Source organism: Saimiri boliviensis, chromosome 4 (genome assembly GCF_048565385.1).
Source record: "Saimiri boliviensis isolate mSaiBol1 chromosome 4, mSaiBol1.pri, whole genome shotgun sequence".
Taxonomy (NCBI): domain Eukaryota; kingdom Metazoa; phylum Chordata; class Mammalia; order Primates; family Cebidae; genus Saimiri; species Saimiri boliviensis.
The window spans coordinates 1,308,208-1,329,614 of NC_133452.1; the positions used below are offsets into that span (position 1 = coordinate 1,308,208).

At 41.1% G+C, this 21,407-nt stretch overlaps 1 protein-coding gene across 1 annotated transcript in view; it reads left to right on the plus strand.

Moving 5' to 3' along the window:
• WDR27 (WD repeat domain 27) overlaps positions 1 to 21,407 on the plus strand; it is a 233,972-nt gene that overhangs the window by 1,053 nt on the left and 211,512 nt on the right.

Consider the following 21,407-nt stretch of genomic DNA (forward strand, 5'->3'; position numbering starts at 1 on the left):
TTTCCTAACTCGAGCCAAAAGGCAAGTTTCTGGTTTGCTTAGTCACTAAAAGAAAAATTTCGGTCTTTTCTAATCAGAAGCGAGTAATTTTCTAGAAATATTCGTATATACATAGAAAATAAAAAACCCAGAAGGAAATGCACAGGCTTTTATCAGTGGTACTTTTCGGGTAAAAGAGAATTCATCTTTTTTTGTATTTCTAAATTTTCTATATTTTACACACACTGCTCTGTACCAGTATTACTACAGCTTCCAGTTTATCTGGGATTACTGTCTTGTGTTTACCAACTTATCTTTGAAGACAGTGGTCTCTTTAGCAGTCACTTGCCACAGCTTTTTCTTGAAGTGCTTACCTAGTCTTAGATGCATTAGAATCTCACTAAAAAAATTAGTTTGTCCTCCCAGACTTCTTGTTTGCACGTGCATTCATGGATTTCCCTGGGGATATCCCATAACATTGGTTATCTCCTAGGGTTGGCACAGCAGGAAGAGGAGGTAGGGATAAGACACTTTATTATTTCTTCATTGTTTAAATGTTTTGCATTGTATTGCTTTTGTAATTTAAAAAAGTTAAACAATTTATATTAGGGCATGTAGGCTAAGTGCTGTAGCAATTCACCCCAATAGAACAGTTGCATGTTTCTTGCTCACAGGTTCCTATGCAGCTGTTTCTAGTCAAACCATTCCTTTGGGCAGTTCTCTGACAGCTGCAGCCAAGACCTCTTCCATCTTGTGGTTTTCTTCCTTCGGCCCTCTGAATTCTCTGCATTTAGCCAGGGGTGGGGAAAGAAGAGAGTCAGTGCAGGAGGGATTTCTGGGCCTAGCACTCAGCCACATGGCTGCACCTAATTGCAAGGGAAGCTAAGGAATGTGATTTAGTTCTGTGTCTAGAAGGAAAGGGAAGTGGCTCAGTGAAAAAGGAGCAGCGCTCGCCTTAGTCTGTCTTCCAAATATCTGCTTCGTCCTTGATCCCCCAAGGGGGACACTTTGTCAGGGTGCCCAGTGCAACACAGAGCATTTCCCAGGATTCCATGTTTCTCTACATCAGGCCTGGCTGTGGTTCCTCATGGCCCAGGACTAAGAAGACAATGTAGTTGCTCTCCTCACCAAAATGCAGCAGTGAAATGTAACCATGGTTTTTGTAACCATTCCCCTTTGGGAAAAGGGAGACACATGGCAGACACTGGTCTACAGCAGTTTTGAAATTTTGCTGGGGTGGACGTGGGGGGAGTTTCCCAACTAGATCCTGATTCAGCTGTCTAGGAGGAATTCCTTTGTCCATTGTTCTTTTTCTTTCTTTCCTTTGAGACAGGATCTCACTTGTTGTCCAGGTTGAAGTACGGTAGCACAATCACACCTGACTGCAGCTTCAATGTCCGTGGCTCAAACCATTCTTCCACCTCAGCCTCCCCAGCTGCTGGGGCTACAGGCATGCACCTCCACACCTGGCTAATTTTTTTTTTTTTTTTTTTTTTTTGTAGAGACAGGATCTCGTTGTTGTCCAGGCTGGTCTTGAATTCCTGGGCTCAAGTTACCCTTCTGCCTTGACCTCACAAAGTGCAGGGATTGCTGGTGTGAGCCACTGTTCCCGGCCTGTTTTCTGAAGCCCTTGATTCTACCCTTGGTCTTTTTCCTCCATGATCTCATCTGATGTGACTGTTAGGATGCTGTCTTGGAGGGCTGCCATAGTCCCCTTGTGAAGCCATGGCGGTGGGGACCAGGCAGTCAACCCTGAGCCCCGTGTGCCTTTATTTTGTTCTTTGCTTGATATTACTTCTGTCTCGTGTCCTCAGAAGCGTAACAGCCTCTGGTCTGTGTGTATCTTGTTAGCTCTGTGTGTGGGTGATGTCACTGTTGTTTTTCTTGTGTCTACTGTTCAAGCCTCTTTTCTTTTGGTCTCCTGGGCGGCTGATACCCTGAGGTTGTGTGGAACTAAGGCTTGAGTGGGAAGGCAGCCATCCTAGATCAGATCTTTGCTCAAAGGCCATCACTTGATGGTCCTTCGTCCCTCCCTGCGGCCTCTCAGGGCACTCAGTTTTCCCAGTGCTGTGGCCCCATGTTCTGCATTTTCTGTTCCTGTCCATTCCGCTTGCACATCAGCCAGTTCTGTAGTCCAGTTCCATGCTGCCAACACTTAACTCTTTTCAATAATTTCCTGTAGGGCTACAGGATGAGTAAGCATGTGGTCAGTTTCCACATTAGTAGAGGAAACATTATTATAGCTTATTGCAGTTCATCTTGTTTGTCACTGCATAATATGAGTCTTGAGATTTTCCCTCCTGAATTTCTGTGCCCCATCAGTCACTAAGCAACATTCTACTTTTCACCAAAGCCTCCTACTTTAAGGTACCTGCATCAGCCGAGGTAGGCTGACAGAAGTGACCTGAACTTCGTGCAATAAGTGTTTCTCTCTTGCTTACACAACAGCCCAGCCTGGTGTCCTGGTCACCTTTTAGTGGGAGCAGTGCAGGCCGCCGGGTGCCTCCTCCATGGCCCCTCTTCTCAGCTTTCGGAACCCTCTGCCTGCAGCATGAAGGGTTGCGTACGGGCTGTGACAGGACCGTGCCTGTGTCTGTGTGGTGTGCTTTCCAGACCAGAACTTGATACACAGCTGCCCTCGACTCCAGAGAGGATGGAAATGTGGTCCTGCCATGTTCTTAGTGGCTCCAGGGAGGAAGCAGAAAGAGCTTGGTGAAAACTGCCAGACCACAGAAATAGAAAAATGAATATTTTGACAAATAGGAAAATAACTTTTCACTCTAATGATTTTAGGGGCCATCTGATCTCTGTTCAGTGGCGGAGGGCAGGTGAGGTTCAGTTAGCTGCCCTGGACTCATGTCCTGGACATAGACACGTGTGTGTGTATTGTGTGTGTGTGTGTGTGTGTGTGTGTGTGTGTGTCAGTCAGTGTGTCACTGACAATGTTTATACCTGTACAGACACTCCCTCACTCCCGTCTGCACCATCCTGCCATGGAGCAGGAGTGGTAGGCATTGAAGCCGAGAACACTGAGGAACGGAGGTGTGGGCAGCTGGGAAGGTGGGATGTCAGCTTGTGCACACTGGGGCCAGACCCAGAGATTCTGAGCGCAGGCTGATGCTTCTTCCTGAAGGTGGCTTATGTGTCCTGACAAGGCTTTCTTCTCTCCTTGGCTTCATACCCTTGTTTCTGTAAACTCTTAACACCAGTGAGTCATGGGTGTTATTTTTTTATTATGCACACATCAGGAAATTGAAGCACATTTTGGAAATAATTCCAGTGATATCAGGCGCTGGGCGTCAGGAGATCATTTTTTTGCTGTTTCTGCTTTTGTTTTTAAGACAAGAAGGGGTCCTGTGCTTCAGGCATGGCATTTGTCTCCAGGTCTTTGGATTGTCTTTCTTCTAAGACCCTGGGCTCTCTGACTCCACACCTTTCACTAAACCCATTTGGATTGGACAGCTTTTTATATGTGTGCATGCATATGTGTGTGCACGTTTGAGTGCATATGTGGGATTCTGTGTGTGCATATTCATGTACAGGTGTGTGTGAGATTTTGTGTGTGTCTGTGTGTGTGTGTGTATGTGATCTCTTGCCCCAGAACTGCCCATACCTTAACTTCTTCCTCAAGAGCTTCAGTGCACCATTTTTCCCAAGATCTAGCACCATCTCAACCCTTTGGTCACCCTGGACTCTTGCTGTTGATTGCTTGTTCTAGTCTTGCTTCAGGGTTCAGTCCCGATAGGAAACAGATCACTGTGTAGATGTGTGAAGGCTATCGTCATTTCATTTCTACAGTTTTCATTTTGTAGGCACTTGTATTTGTTTGTTCGTAGTGTGACAAATTCCTGCAGATTTGGTGATTTAAAACAGCACAAATGGATTATCTTACGGTTCTGGACGTCACAAATCCAAAATGGGTCTCACTGTGCTAAAGTCGGTGTTGTTGGGGCTGGCTCCTTCCAGAGGAGGAAGGAAAACTGGGGAAAACTCCTTTTTGTGCCTTTTCCAGCTTCTAGAGGCCACCACAGGCCTCGACTCCTGGCTCCTTCTGTCTTGAGAGCTGGTGACCACGTCAGGTTGGTGCATCATCATCCCAACTTTTCTCTCTCTAGCTTTGTTAGTGAAAGTATTTGCACTGAATATGCCCAGAGAATCCAGGATAATCTCTCTTCTGAAGCCCATCTGATAAGTAACCTCAATTCCCTTGGCTATGTAGCCTAATGTGTGCAGAGGTTCTGGGGTTTAGCCTGTGGACATCTCAGGGAGAGAGTAACTCTGTCACCATCGTGCCCTCGGGTATTTAGACTCCTCATTGTTCAGCTCATGAATATTGTTTTATGTAATTGGTGCAAAAGGGCAATGCTGGGTGCTCTGTAATAATTTAAAAGTGAGAGAAACAAGATGGCTTTCTGAGTGTTACCCTTTAAAATGGACACACTGTGAATTAGAGATGTATGTTTCTTCCACAGTTACTTGAAAGAAATTTTGGTGCAGTGCCTGGAGGAAGCCATAACTGTTTCGGCATTTGACATAACGTATCCAAAACAGAATCTATGTTTCTCCCCTGCCAAACATGTTCTTCCCCAGCTCAGTAAGTGGGTCTCTTGTTGCTCAGGCCAGAAGCCTAGGAGCCACTCCTGATTCCTCAAATCCCTCTTCAGCAACCCACCCATATTGGCTTCTGTTGGTCTCAGCTCAGAAATAACGTGGTGTCCAGTTGTTTAAACCCTGCTCTTAGGCTCCAGCACCAATGATCTTTTGAAAAATAGAAGTTTTAAATTTGTAGATATTTATTTCATTAATGTTTTTATCTTTCTTGATATTTTTGTACATCTAAACATTAGTATATATTTAAACAAGCATAGAGATTTGTTATTTTCGTTGTCTCAGCATCCACCTCTTCTTTCGGCAAAAGCACCTGGATTTCCTCTGGGCTACGACCCTTCTCCCTCTGCTGGTCAGGACTCAGTGGAGAGGTTTGTGTCCCAGGCCCAACTCGTGGCAACATTTCATCTTTCTGATCACATGATTAATTCAAAGATAGAAAGTGTCTCAGACTGGCCCAAACTCATGAGAAATGTTTAGGGATCAGTGGAAAGAGATGCTTTCTTCCCCAGTGCCCTGGAACACAGGAGCCCATGTTCTGCTGGCCGTCGTTTTGCCACCACGTAGGAAGGGACAGTGAGCAGCACCTAGACAGGAGGAGCTGAGGGTGGGGGAGACCAGGGGTTGGTCTTGACTGTGTCAGTGAAGCTGCTGTTGCCAATCATGTGCAGATTTTTCTTTCTTTCTTTTTTTTTTTTTTTAAGATGGAGTTTTGCACGGTGGCTCAAGCCTGTAATCCCAGCACTTTGGGAGGCTGAGGCGAGTGGATCATGAGGTCAAGAGATCAAGACCATCCTGGTCAACAAGGTGAAACCCCATCTCTACTAAAAATACAAAAAATTAGCTGGGCATGGTGGCGGGTGCCTGTAATCCCAGCTACTCAGAAGGCTGAGACAGGAGAATTGCCTGAACCCAGGAGGTGGAGGTTGTGGTGAGCCGAGATCGCGCCATTGCACTCCAGCCTGGGTAACAAGAGCGAAACTCTGTATCAAAAAAAAAAAAAAAAAAAAGATGGAGTTTCACTCTTGCTGCCCAGGCTGAAATGCAGTGGCACGATCTCAGCTCACCGTAACCTCCGCATCCCTAGTTCAAGTGATTCTCCTGCCTCAGCCTTCCGAGTAGCTGGGATTACAGGCATGCGCTGCCACACCCAGCTAATTGTTTTGTATTTTTAGTAGAGAAGGGGTTTCTCCATATTGTTCAGGCTGGTCTCCAACTCCTGACCTCAGGTGATCTGCCTGCCTTGACCTCCCAAAGCGTTGGGATTACAGGTGTGAACCACTGAGCCCTGACATTTGCAGACTTTTAAATTACATTTTAACCCCCTTTTCTTTCAGTTGGATTAGGTTGAGCTTGCTTTCTCTTCTGAGACACAAAGTAAACCTATTTTTCAATGTCATTTTTTAAGACATCTGCCTTGTGTTCCACTCAGTGTAAGAACCGTTGCTACATTTCATATTATAATCAATGTTATGATGGACAACATTGAAGAAATACATTTTGGGAAAGGTAAAATGATTTACTTGTTATAAGTTTAGAATTATTGTAGAATAAAAATAGAATTTTTGATTGCCAGAGAGTTTATGTCAGTTTATTCTCTTACCAGCAGTGTATGAGGAAATGTTTCTATGTGTGTGCATTGATGTTTTTGTATTTTTTTTTTTTTTACAGTGAGAGGAGATAGTTTATTGCAAGCTATTCAGTTACAGAGTAGGGAATCCTCAGAAAGCAAGCAGAGGAACACACTATCTTTTTTATAAGGTTTTTAATACTATCTACGTAAAGACTAAACTGAGCTGTGCCTACATGCAAATGAGCTGACAGCATGACACAATTTATTATTCCCTTGATTTAAAGAAAACTATCCTTGACATTTTAGTGCCTAAGTACCTCAAAGCATAACTATACTTATCTTGAAAGCATATATTTTTATGTGTACTGAGACATCTGGACTTTCTGTTGCAGGAACTTGTCCTTGCAGGAATTACCATGCTGGTTCCTTAGCTGTCACCATCTTAGGACCATGGATTGTGACTGGCAAGGAATGTGCCTTGTTAGTCTCAAGTTGGAGTTGACTTTAAAATGGGGTCACTGTAGCTCTCCTGGGCTCCTGTTTCCCTAATAGCATGAGCTCAGGAGTTCGAGGCCACAGTGAGCTATGATTATAATACTGCTGTCCAGCCTGTGCAGCAGCAAGATACCATCTTAGAAAAATATTTAATAGACTTTTGTTGTTCTTAATGTAGCACTTTAAAAAAATGTACTTTAAGTTCTGGGATACATGAGCAGAAGTGCAGGTTTGTTACTTCAGTATACATGTGCCATGGTGGTATGCTGCACCTGTCAACCCGTCATCTAGGTTTTAAGCACTGCCTGCATTAGGTATTTGTTCTAATGCTCTTGCTCTCCTCCCCCACCACTCCCCTGATAGGCCCTGGCATATGATGTTCTCTTCCCTGTGTCCGTGTGTTCTCATTGTTCATCACCCACTTATGAGTGACATGTGGTATTTGGTTTTCTGTTTCTGTGTTAGCTTGCTAAGGATGATGGCTTCCAGCTTCATCCATGTTCCTGCAAAGGACATGAACTCATTCTTTTTTATGGATGCATAGTATTTCATGGTGTATATGTGCCACACTTTCTTTATCTAGTCTGTCACTCATGGGCATTTGGGTTAGTTCCAAGTCTTTGTTACTGTAAGTAGTGCTGTAAAACACATATGTGTGCATGTGTCTTTATAGTAGAATGATTTGTAATCCTTTGGGTATATGCCCAGTAGTGGGATTGCTGGGTCAAATAGTATTTCTGGTTCTAGATAATTGAAGAGTAGCCACACTGTCTTCCACAATGGTTGATGTAATTTACACTCCCACCAACACTGTAAAAGCGTTCCTATTTCTCCACAGCCTTACCGGCATCTGTTGTTTCCTGACTTTTTTTTTTTTTTTTTTTTTTTTTTGAGTTGGAATCTTACTCTAGTCACCAGTTATGCAGACTGGAGTGCAGTTGCACAGTCTTGGCTCGCTACATCCTCTGCCTCCCAGATTCAAGTGATTCTCTTATCTCAACCTCCTGAGTAGATGGGATTACAGGCATGTGCTACCATGTCTGGCTATTTTTTAGTAGAGACTGGGTTTCAACATGTTGGTCAGGCTGGTCTCGAACTCCTGACCTCGTGATCCACCCATATTGGCCTCCGAAAGTGCTGTGATTACAGGTGTGAGCCGACATGCCTCTCTGTTTCCTGACTTTTTTATTTTTTTAATTTTAATTTTTTATTTTTAAAAATATTTATTTATTATACTTTAAGTTCTGGGGTACATGTCCAGTTCTTGCAGGTTTGTTCCATAGGTATACACATGCCATGGTGGTTGTTTACTGTATTCATTGCCCCGTCATCTACATGAGGAATTTCTCCTAATGCTATCCCTTCCCAATACACCCACCCACTGCTATTCCTTTCCTAGCCCCCCACCCCCAGGCCCCGGTGTGTGATGTTCCCCTCCCTGTGTCCATGTGTTCTCATTGTTCAACACCCACTTATGAGTGAGAACATGTGATGTTTGGTTTTCTGTTCTTGTATCAGTATGCTGAGAATGATGGGTTTCCAGTTTCATCCATGTTCCTGCAAAGGACATGAACTCATCCTTTTATTTATTTATTTATTTTTTTAGATGGAGTTTCGCTCTTGTTACCCAGGCTGGAGTGCAATGGGGCGATCTCGGCTCACCGCAACCTCCGCCTCCTGGGTTCACACAATTCTCCTGCCTCAGCCTCCTGAATAGCTGGGATTACAGGCACATGCCACCATGCCCAGCTAATTTTTTGTATTTTTAGTAGAGACGGGGTTTCACCATGTTGACCAGGATGGTCTCGATCTCTTGACCTTGTGATCCACCCGCCTCGGCCTCCCAAAGTGCTGGGATTACAGGCTTGAGCCACCGCACCTGGCGAACTCATCCTTTTTTATGGATACATAGTATTCCATGGTATATATGTGCCACATTTTCTTTATCCAGTCTATCATTCATGGGCATTTTGGTTGGTTCCAAGTATTTGCTATTGTGAACAGTGCTGCAGTAAACATACATGTGCATGTGTCTTTATAATACAATGATTTATAATCCTTTGGGTATATACTCAGTAATGGGATTTCTGGGTCAAATGATAATTCTATTTCTAGATCCTTGAGGAATCACCACACTGTCTTCCACTGGTTGAATTAATTTATACTCCCACCAACAGTGTAAAAATGTTCCTATTTCTCCACATCCTCTCCAGCATCTTTTGTCTCCTGATTTTTTTAATGATCGCCATTCTAAGTGGCATGAGGTGGTATTTAAATGTGGTTTTGATTTGAATTTCTCTAATGACCAATGTTGATGAGTGTTTTTTCATGTTTGTTGTCTGCCTAAATGTCTTCTTTTGAAAAGTGTCTGTTCATATCCTTTGCCCACTTTTTGATGGGTTTGTTTTATTCTTGTAAATTTGTTTAAGTTCTCTGTAGATTCTGGATATTAGCCCTTTGTCAGATGGGTAGATTGCAAAAATTTTTTCCCATTCTGTTGGTTGCTGGTTCACTCTATTGATAGTTTCTTTTGCTGTACAGAAGCTTTAAGTTTAGTTAGATCCCATTTGTCTATTTTGGCTTTTGTTGCCATTGCTTTTGGTGTTTTAGTCATGAAGTCCTTGCCCATGCCTATGTCCTGAATGGCACTGCTTAGGTTTTCTTATAGAGTTTTTATGGTGTTAGGTCTCATGTTTAAATCTTTAATCCATCTAGAGTTAATTTTTGTAAAAGATATAAGGAAGGGATCCAGTTTCAGCTTTCTGCATATGCCTAGCCAGTTTTCCAAACACCATTTATTAAATAGGGAATCCTTTCCCCATTGCTTGCTTTTGTAAGGTTTGTCAAAGATCAATTGGTTGTAATTGTGTAGCATTCTTTCTGAGGCCTCTGTTCTGTTCCATTGGTCTATATCTCTGTTTTGGTACCAGTACCATGCTTTTTTTGATTACAGTAGTCTTGTAATCAAGGTAGCGTGATGCCTCCAGCTTTGTTTCTTTGCTTAGGATTTTCTTGGCTATGTGGGAAATTTTTTTGGTTCCACATGAAGTTTAAGGTCGTTTTTTCAATTCCATGAAGAAAGTAATTGGTAGCTTGATGGGGATACCATTGAATATATCAGTTACTTTGGGCAGTATGGCCATTTTCATGATACTGATTTTTTGGCATGGAATGTTTTTCCATTGTTTGTGTCCTCTCTTATTTCCTTGAGCAGTGGTTTGTAGTTCTCCTTGAACAGGTTCTTCACATCCCTTGTTAGTTGTATTCCTAGGTATTTTATTCTCTTTGTAGCATTTGTGAATGGGAGTTCACTCATGATTTGGCTCTCTATCTATTATTGGTGTATAGGAATGCTTGCAATTATTGCACGTTGGTTTTTTAACCTGAGACTTGGGTGAAGTTGCTTATCAGTTTAAGGAGATTCTGGGCTGAGATGAAGGGGTTTTCTAAATATACAATCATGTCATCTGCAAACAGTGACAGTTTGACATTCTCTCTTCATATTCGAATACCTTTGTTTCTTTCTCTTGCCTGATAGTCCTAGCCAGAACTTCCAATGCTATGTTGAATAGGAGTGGTGAGAGAGGGCACCCTTGTCTTGTGCCAGTTTTCAAAGGGAATGCTTCCAGTTTTTGCCCATTTAGTATGATATTGGTTGTTGGTTTGTCATAAATAGCTCTTATTATTTTGAGATACAATACATCAGTGCCTAGTTTATTGAGAGTTTTTAGCATAAAGTGCATTTGAATTTTGTCAAAGGCCTTTTCTGCATCTGTTGACATAATCGTGGTTTTTGTCTTTGGTTCAAACCAGTTTATGTGATGGATTACATTTATAGATTTGCAGGTGTTGAACCAGCCTTGCATCCCTGGGATGAAGCTGACTTAATCATGATGGATAAGCTTTTTGATATGCTGTTGGATTTGGTTTGCCGGTATTTTATTGAAGATTTTTGCATCAATGTTCATCATGGATATTGGCCTAAAATTTTCTTTTTTAGTTACATCTCTGGCAGGTTTTGGTATCAGGATGATGTTGGTCTACTAAAATGAGATAGGGAGGATTCCCTCTTTTTGTATTCTTTGGAATAGTTCCAGAAGGAATGGTACCAGCTCCTCTTTGTACCTGTGGTAGAATTTGGCTGTGAACCCATCCGGTCCTGGACTTCTTTTGGTTGGTAGGCTATCAATTGCTGCCATAACTTCAGACCTTGTTATTGGTGTATTCAGGAATTCAACTTCTTCCTGGTTTGTTCTTGGAATGGTTAAAGTGTCCAGGAATTTATCCATTTCTTCTAGATTTACTGGTTTTATTTGCTTAGAAGAGTTTGTAGTAATCTCTGATAGTAGTTTGTATTTCTTTGGGATCAGTGGTGATATCCTTTTTATTATTTTTTATTGCATCTATTTGCTGCTTCTCTCTTTTCTTTTTTATTAGTCTGGCTAGCGTTCTATTTGGTGGTCTTTTCAAAAAACTAGCTCCTGGATTTATTGATTTTTTTGAAGGGTTTTTTTTTGTGTCTCTATCTCCTTCAGTTCTGCTCTGATCTTAGTTATTTCTTGTCTCCTGCTAGCTTTTGAATTTGTTTGATCTTGCTCCTCTAGTTATTTTAATTGTGACATTAGAGTGTCAATTTTATATATTTCCTTGCTTCTCTGGTCATTTAGTGCTATGAATTTCCCTCAACACACTGCTTTAAATGTGTCCCAGAGATTCTGTTACATTGTGTCTTCATTCTCATTGGTTTTGAAGAACATCTTTATTTCTGCCTTCATTTCATTATTTATCCAGTAGTCATTCAGGAGCAGGTTGTTCAGTTTCCATGTAGTTGTGGGGTTTTGAGTGAGTTTCTTAATCCTGAGTTCTAATTTTATTGCACTATGGTCTGAGAGACTGTTTGTTTTGATTTCTGTTCTTTTGCTGAGGAGTGTTTTACTTCAATTATGTGGTCAATTTTAGAATCAGTGCAATGTGGTGCTGAGAAGAATGTATATTCTGTGGTTTGGGGTGGATAGTTCTGTAGATGTCTATTAAGTCCACTTGGTCCAGATCTGAGTTCAAGTCCTGGATATCCTTGTTAATTTTCTGTCTTGTTGATCTGTCGGGTATTGACAGTGGGATGTTAAAGTCTCCCACTATTATTGTGTGGGAGTCTAAGTCTCTTTGTAGGTCATGAAGAACTTGTTTTATGTATCTGAGTGCTCCTATATTGGGTGCATATATATTTAGGATAGTTAGCTCTTCTTGTTGCATGAATCCCTTTACCATTATGTAGTGCCTTTTGTCTTTTGATCTTTGTTGGTTTAAAGTCTGTTTTATTGGAGACTAGGATTGCAATGTCTCTTTTTTTTTTTCTCTCTATTTACTTGATAAATCTTCCTCCATCCCTTTATTTTGAGCCTATGTGTCTTTGCAGGTGAGATGGGTTTCCTGAGTACAGCACACCAGTGGGTCTTGATTTTTATCCAATTTGCCAGTCTGTGTCTTTTGATCGGGGCATTTAGCCAATTTACATTTAAGGTTAACATTGTTATGTGTGAATGTGATCCTGCCATTTTGATGCTAGCTGGTTGTTTTGCCCATTAGTTGATGCAGTTCCTTCATAGTGTCAATGGTCTTTACAGTTCGGTCTGTTTTTGCAGTGGCTTGTTCTTTTCCATGTTTAGTGCTTCTTTCAGGAGCTCTTTTTTTTTTTTTTTTTTTTTTTTTTTTTTGAGACGGAGTTTCGCTCTTGTTACCCAGGCTGGAGTGCAATGGCGCGATCTCGGCTCACCGCAACCTCCGCCTCCTGGGTTCAGGCAATTCTCCTGCCTCAGCCTCCTGAGTAGCTGGGATTATAGGCACGTGCCACCATGCCCAGCTAATTTTTTGTATTTTTAGTAGAGACGGGGTTTCACCATGTTGACCAGGTTGGTCTCGATCTCTCGACCTCGTGATCCACCCGCCTCGGCCTCCCAAAGTGCTGGGATTACAGGCTTGAGCCACTGCGCCCGGCCCCTTCGGGAGCTCTTGTAGGGCAGGACTGGTGGTGACAAAATCTCTCAGCATTTGCTTGTTGGTAAAGGATTTTATTTCTCCTTCACTTATGAAGCTTAGTTTGGCTAGATATAAAATTCTGGGTTGAAAATTCTTTTCTTTTAGGATGTTGAATATCGGTCTCCACTCTCTTCCGGCTTGTAGAGTTTCTGCTGAGAGATGTGCTGTGAATCTGATGGGCTTCCCTTTGTGGGTAACTTGACCTTTCTTTCTGGCTGCGCTTAGCATTTTTTCCTTCATTTCAACCCTGGTGAATCTGATGTTTATGTGCCTTGGGAGTTGCTCTTCTCAAGGATTACATTTGTGGTGTTCTCTGTATTTTCTGTATTTGAATGTTGGCCTGATTGGCTAGGTTGGGGAAGTTCTCCCAGATAATATCCTGAAGAGTGTTTTCCAACTGGGTTTCATTCTCCCTGTCACTTTCAGGTACACTGATCAAATGTAGATTTGGTCTTTTCACATAATCCCATATTTCCTGGAGGCTTTGTTCATTTCTTTTCATTCTTTTTCATGTAATTTTGCCTTCTTGCTTTATTTCATTGAGTTGATCTTAAATCCCTGATATCCTTTCTTTCGCTTGATTGATTTGGATATAGAAACTTGTATATACTTTACGAAGTTGTTGTGCTATGTTTTTGAGCTCTATCAAGTCGTTTATGTTCTTCTCTGTGCTGGTTGTTCTAGTTACCATTTCGTCTAACCTTTTTTCAAGGTTCTTAGTTTCCATGCATTGGGTTAGAACATGCTCCTTTAGCTTGGAGAAGTTTGTTATTACTTACCTTCTGAAGCCTGCTTCTGTCAATTCGTCAAACTCATTCTCCATCCAGTTTTGTTCCCTGGCTGGTGAGGGGCTGTGATCCCTTGGAGGAGAAGTGTTTTGGCTTTTGGTGATTTCAGTGTTTTCGCCGTGGTTCTTTCCTTTCTTCATGGATTTGTCTACCTTTGGTCTTTGAAGTTGGTGTCTTTTGGATGGGGTTTCTGAGTGGATGTCCTTTCTATTGATGTTGAAGCTATTTCTTTCTATTTGTTAGTGTTCCTTCTAATTGTCGCACCCCTCAGCTGCAGGTCTGCTCGAGTTTGCTGGAGGTCCACTCCAGACCCTGCTTGCCTGGGAATCACCTACAGGGGCTGCAGAACAGCAAAGATTGCTGCCTGTTCCTTCCTCTGGTAGCTTGGTCCCAAAAGGGTACCTGCCAGATGTCAGCCAAGCTCTTCTGTATGATGTGACTCCCAGTTAGGATATATGGGTGGTCAGGGAGCTACTTCAGAAGGCAGCCTGTCCCTTAACAGAGCTCATGCAGTGTGCTGGGAGATCTGTTTCTCCCTTCAGGGCTGCCAGTAAGGGACATTTAAGTGCTGAAGCAGAACCCACAGGTGCTCTATCCCAGGAATGTGGGGTCTTTGTAAGTCCCTGATGGGCTGCTGCATCTTTTTTTTTCAGAGATGCCTGCCCAACAAGAAGGGAATCTACCTGACAGTCTGGTGCAGAGGCCTCGTTGAACTGCTGTGCTGGGCTCCACCTAGTTGCTGTGTAAACTTCCCCACAGTTTTGTTTACATAGGCAATATTGAAACCATCTGCCTGAGCCTCAGTAATGTGGGCGCCCCTCCCCCGACCAAGCTCCAACTTCCCGGGTTAAGCTCAGATTGCTGTGCTGGCTGCAAGAATTTCAAGCCGGTGGATCTTAGCTTGCCAGTCTTCATGGGGGTGGGGCCCACCGAGCCAGCTCACTTGGCTACCTGGCTTCAGCCGCCTTTTACAGGGGAATGAGTAGTTCTGTCTTGCTGGCATTCCAGGCAACACTTGACTAAAATGGCTGCCCAGTTTTGTGCTGGAAACCTGGGGTGCTGGCATTGTAGGTGCTAGAGGGAATCTGCTGGTCTGTGGGTTGTGTAGACCATGGGAAAAGTGCAGTATCTGAGCTGGAGTACCAGTGTCCAGAAAAGTTCCTAATGGCTTCCCTTGGCTGAGAGAGAGAGTTCTCTGGCCCCTTGTGCTTCTTGGGTGAGGTGATGCCCCACCCTGCTTTGGCCTGCCCACCTTCGGCTGTTCCCACTGTTTAACCACTCCCAATGAGATGAACCTGTTACCTCAGTTGGAAATGCAGAGATCCCTGTCTTCTGGTGCACTCTCACAGGGAATTGCAGACTGAAGCTGTTCCTATTCAGCCATCTTTTTTTTTTTTGAGACAGAGTTTCACTCTTGTCACCTAGGCTGGAGTATAGTGGCATGATCTCAGCTCACTGTAATCTCTGTCTCCCAGGTTCAAGTGATGATTCTCCTGTCTCAGCCTCTTGAGTAGCTAGGATTACAGGTGCCTGCCACCATGCCTGGCTAATTTTTGTATTTTTATTAGAGACAATGTTTCATCATGTCAACAACAAAAAAAGTTACCTAACAACTTAAAAAAATTTGAGGTCTTGAACTCCTGACCTCAGGAGATTCACCTGCCTCAGCCTCCCAAAATGTTGGGATTACAGGCATTAGCTACTGTGCCTGGCTGGTATTTTTATTTTATAATGTAGTTTTTGCCAATTTGGTAAATGAAATGGTACTTTTTTTTTTTTTACTAATCATCAATTTCTTGATTACTAGTTAGTTAACTATTGTTTTTATGTTTAGTAGGCCCTGGTACTAATTCTTTTTTGAATATATTGCTTATTATTATTTCCCATTTTTGTTTATTGAAGTGTTATAGTTTTTCTTATTTTTTATAATAGTTTAGAAATATTAAGGTTCTTTGTTGCAGATTTTTCAGTATATTTGTATTCGTTTTTGATTTTTAATTTTCTTTTGTATCTTGAGATCCATCTGAAATTTGTTTTTGTTATTTCTGAAATATCTCTTTAGTTCTCCTTGAACAATTAAAAAAACTTTATTTCTCATTATTTAAGATTATATTCCTGCATATATTAGTCAAGTTAGGGTGGGCCTCTTTGTGTAGTTTTGCCTTGACAAGGTTTTCACCCTAATTGGGGATTTCTGGCAGCCTGACGGGTGGAAATTTGGTTGAGATGGCCTACTGCCCATAGCAAAGGAAAACTATGCCTATGTCTTGGGCAAAGCCAACCAGAAACTACCTTTAGTTCTGAGGGGAAGCACATCCCCAATGGTTCTCAAGTCAGAACAAGTAGAGTAAGTAGGTTTTGGAGATATCTGGGCTCTTCCTGGCAGTGTTTTGGGCCACCTAGGGCTGGGTGACATTGATAGGATGCTGAGCCAGTCAGAGCAGTAGTGAGTCTCAAGCAGGCATTGAATCTGCATCCCTTTTCTTCCTCACAGCACATGGCCTTTGCTGCTGATGCTCTCAGGTCAGATGTGGCTGTGGGGACAGAGCCCTGTGTGTGCTGCTGTGGGGATGTAGACTAGGAGTTGGAAATGTGAATTCTAGCTCCTAACTAGTTTTATTACTTATTAAGCTCTGATTTTTTTTTTTTTCTGTCTGTAAATGGGGAAAAATGTTACCTAACAACTTAAAATTTTTTCAATAGTTTTTGAGGAAGAGTTCGTTTTTGGTTACATGAATAAGTTCTTTTTTTTTTTTTTGAGACGGAGTTTTGCTCTTGTCACCCAGGCTGGAGTGCAATGGCACAATCTCGGCTCACCACAACCTCCACCTCCTGGGTTCAGGCAATTCTCCTGCCTCAGCTTCCCTAGTAGCTGGGATTACAGGCACGAGCCACCATGCCCAGCTAATTTTTTGTATTTTTAGTAGAGACGGGGTTTCACCATGTTGACCAGGATGGTCTCCATCTCTTCACCTCGTGATCCACCCGCCTCGGCCTCCCAAAGTGCTGGGATTACAGGTGTGAGCCACCATGCCCGGCCATGAATAAGTTCTTTAGTGGTGATTTCTGAAATTTTGGTGAGCCTGTCACCCAAGCAGTGTACACTGCACCCAATTTGTAGTCTTTTATCCCTCACACCCATCACCCGTCCCACCCTTCCTAGAGTCCCCAAAGTCCATTATATCATTTGAAGGCCTTGTGTTCTCATAAGCTTAGCTTATAAGTGAGAACTTAAGATATCTTGTTTTCCATTCTGGAGTTACTTCACTTAGAATAATGGTCTCCAACTTTATCCAGGTTGCACAAAAGCCATTGGTTCATTCCTTTTCATGGCTGAATACTATTCCATGGTGTATATATACCACAGTTTCTTTATCCACTTGGTTGATGGGTATTTAGGTTGGTTCCATATTTTCACAGTTGCAAATCGTGCTGTTATAAACATGCATGTGTAGTGTCTTTTTCATATAATGACTTCTTTTTCTCTGGGTAGATACCCAGTGGAGGGATTGCTGGATTGAATGGTAGTTCTTCTTTTAGTTCTTTAAGGAATCTTCATACTATTTTCCATAATGGTTGTACTAGTTTACATTCCCACCTGCAGTGTAAAAGTGTTCCCTTTTCATCACATCATCCCAACATCTATTATGTTTTGATTGTCTTAATTATAGCCATTCTTGCAGGAGCAGGGTGGTATGTCATTGTGGTTTTGATTTGCATTTCCCTGATTATTAGTGATGCTGAGAATTTTTTCATATGTTTTTTGGCCATTTGTATATTTTCTTTTGAGAATTGTCTGTTGATGTCCATTGCCCACTCTTTGATGGTATTTCTTTTTTTAAGTCTTGCTGGTTTGTTGGAGTTCCTTATAGATTCTGGATATTAGTCCTTGGTCAGATGCATAGTTTGTGAATATTTTCTCCCATCCTGTGGGTTGCCTGTTTACTCTGCAGATTATTTGTTTTTCTCTGCTAAAGCCTTTTAGTTTAATTAGGTCCTTTTATTTAATATTCTTGTTATTGTTGCATTTGCTTTTGGGTTCTTGGTTATGAACTCTTCACCTAAGCCAGTGTCTAGAAGAGGTTTTCTGATGTTATAGAATGTTTATGGTTCAGGTCTTAGGTGTAAGTCTTTGATCCAGCTTAAGTTTACTTTTGTATAAGGTGAGAAATGAAGATCCAGTTTCATTCTTCTACATGTGGCTTGACAGTTATCCCAGCATCATTTGCTGAATAGAGTGTTCTTTCCCCACTTCATGTTTTTTTTTTTTTTTTTTTTTTTTTGAGACAGAGTTTCACTCTTGTTACCCAGGCTGGAGTGCAATGGCACGATCTCGGCTCACCGCAACCTCTGCCTCCTGGGTTCAAGCAGTTCTCCTGCCTCAGCATCCTGAGTAGCTGGGATTACAGGCATGCACCACCATGCCCAGCTAATTTCTTGTATTTTTAGTAGAGACGGGGTTTCACCATGTTGACCAGGATGGTCTTGATTTCTTGACCTCGTGATCCACCCGCCTCAGCCTCCCAAAGTGCTAGGATTACAGGCTTGAGCCACCGTGCCCGGCCCTCCCCACTTCATGTTTTTGTTTGCTTTGTTGAAGATCTGTTAGCTGTAAGTATTTGGATCTATTTCTGGATTCTCTCTTCTGTTCCATTGGTTTATGCATGTATTATTATACCAGTATCATGCTCTTTTCATAACTGTGACCTTGTAGAAGCGTTTGAAGTTGGGTAATGTGATGCCTCCAGATTGGTTCTTTTTGCTTAGTCTTGCTTTGGCTACGCAGGCTCTTTTTTGGTTCCATATGAATTTTTGGATTTTTTTTTTTAGTTCTATGAGAATGCTGGTTGTATTTTGATGGGAATTGCATTGAACCTGTAGATGGCTTTTGGCAATACGGTCATTTTCACAGTATTGATTCTACCCATCCATGAGCATGGGATGTGTTTCCATTTGTTTGTGTCATTTGTGGTGTCTTTCAGCAGTTTTCTAGTGTTCTTTGTGGAGGTGTTTTGACTCCTTTGTTAGGTATATTCCTAAATATTTTGTGGATTTTTTTGCAGCTATTGTAAAAGGGGTTGAGTTCTTGATTTGAATCTCAGCTTGGTCGTTATTGGTGTTTAGCAGTGCTACTGATTTGTGTATATTGATTTTGTATCCTGAAAATTTGCTGAATTCATTTATCAGATCTAGAAGCTTTTTGGATGAGTCTTCAGCATTTTCTAGGTATGTGATCATATCATTGGTGAACAGTGACAGTTTGACTTCTTCTTTTCTGATTTGGATGCTCTTTATTTCTTTCTCTTGTCTGAATGCTTTGTCTAGGTCTTCCAATAATATGCTGAATAGAAATGGTGAAAGTGGGCATCTTGTCTTGTTCTATTTCTTTAGGAATGCTTTCAACTTTTCACCATTCAGTATGATATTGGCTATGGGTTTGTCATAGATGGCTTTTACTGCTTTGAGTTATGTCCCTTCTATGACAGTTTTGCTCAGGGTTTTTATCATAAAAAGATGTTGGATTTTGTCAAATGCTTTTCTGCATTTATTGAGATAATCATATAATTTTTGTTTTTAATTCTGTTTATGTGATGTGTCTGGTTTATTGACTTGTGAATGTTAAACCATCCATGCATCCGTGGTTATGAAACCCATTTGATCATATCGTATTGTCTTTTTTATATGCTGTTGGATTTTGTTAGCTAGTATTCTGTTGAGGATTTTTGTGTCTATGTTCATTAGGGATATTAATCTGTAGTGTTCCTTTTTTGTTGTTTTTTCCTGATTTTAGTATTAGGGTAATACTGGCTTCATAGAATGATTTAGGGAGGATTTCTTCTTAATCTTTTGGAATAGTATTGGTAGGATTAGTACAAATTCTTTAAATGTCTTATAGAATTTGGCTGTCAGTTTATCTGGTCCTGGACTTAAATTTGCTAGTAATTTTTTAAATTACTGTTTCAATCTCACTGCTTGTTATTGTTCTGTTCAGAGTTTCTATATCTTCCTGATTTAGTCTAGGAGGGTTGTGTATTTCCAGGAATCTGTCCATCTCCTCTAGATGTTCCAGTTTGTGTGCATAAAGGTGTTCACAGAAGCCTTGAATGATCTTTTGAATTTCTGTGGTATTAGTTATAATATCTCCCACTTATTTTTATTTGAGCTTATTTGGGTCTTCTCTCTTTTTTTATTGGTTAATCTCACTAAGTCTTTCAATTTTGTTTATCTTTTCAAAGTACCAGCTTTTTCTTTTCTTTTCTTTCTTAGTTCTCTTATCTTTGTTATTTCTTTTCTTTACTATGCTTGGGTTTGGTTTGTTCTTGTTTCCCTAGTTCCTTGAGGTATGACATTAGATTGCCTGTTTGTGCTCTATCAGACTTTTTGATGTAGGCATTTGATGCTATGAATTTTCCACTTAGCACCCCTTGTACTGTATCCCAGAGGTTGTGATAAGTTATGTTACTGTTATCATTTAGTTCAAATAAGTTTTAAATTTTTAAAAATTTATTGTTTTCATCTCAAGTTTATTGTTGATCCAAAGATCATTCAGGAGCAGAATTTGCATAGTTTTGGGGGTTCCTTTTGGAGCTAATTTCCATTTTTATTCTACTGTGTTCTGGAGGATGCTTCATGTGATTTCAGTTTTCTTAAACACATTGAGACTTGTTTTGTGCCCTATCATATGGTCTGTCTTGGAGAATATTACATGTGCTGGTGAAAGGAATGCGTATTCTGTAGCTGTTTGGTAGAATGTTCTGTAAATATTTGTTGTTTATTTGTTCAATGGCATAGTTTAAGTCCATTTTTTCTTTGTTGACTTTCTGTCTTGTTGACCTTTCTAGTGCTGTCAGTGGACTGTTGAAATTCCTCAGTATTATTGTGTTGCTATGTCATTTCTTAGGTCTAGTCATGATTGTTTAATGAATTTGGGAGCTCCTGTGTTAGGTGTATATATAATTAGGATTATGATAGTTTCCTATTGGACTAATTTTTTAATCATTTATATAATATCCCCCTTTGTCTTTTTTTTTAACTGTTGTTGCTTTCAAGTCTTTTTTTCTCTGATACAAGAATAGCTTCTCCTGCTTGTTTTTGTTTCCATTTGTGTGAAATATCTTTTTCCTCTCCTTTACCTTAAGTTTATGTGAGTCCCTGTGTGTTAATGTGAGTCCCTTGAAGATACCAGATATTTGATCAGTGGACCTTTATCCTTTCTGCCATTCTGTGTCTTTGAGTGGAACATTTAGACCATTTACGGTCAACGTTAGTATTGAGATATGAGGTACTGCTCTATTCATTATGTTAGATGTTGCCTAAATACCCTTTTTCATTGTGTTATTGTTTATAGGCCCTGTGAGATTTATGTTTTAAGAAGGTTCTTTTTGGTGCATTTCAAGGTTTTGTTTCAAGATTTAGAATTTGCTTTAGCATTTCTTATAGTGCTGGCTTGGTAGTGTCAAATTGTCTTAGCATTTGTCTGTCTAAAAAACACTTCATCTCTCCTTCATTTCTGAAGCTTAGTTTTGCTGGATACAAAATTCTTAGCTGACAATTATTTTGTTTAAGGGGGTTAAAGATATGACCCCAATCCCTTCTAGCTTGTAAATTTTCTGCCTAGAAATCAGCTGTTAATCTGATAGGTTTTTCTTTATAGTTTATGTGATGCTTTTGTCTCACAGCTCTAAATGTGACATGGTAAAAAGCCCCATAAACCTGCATACCACAACCATACCTCGGCTTTGAAACTGCTGTTGGAACTGCTCTCTGTAAGTCAAATGTGACAGGCAAGCAGTCCAAACCCATGCCATCTTGGCCCCTGCAACTTGAAACTTCCACCCTACCCAGACAGTGTGTAAACAAATGTTTATCTTGACTTTTGTGAACCACTTAAGTAACAATCAGAATGTCAGAAGTCCCCTGGCCCTCAG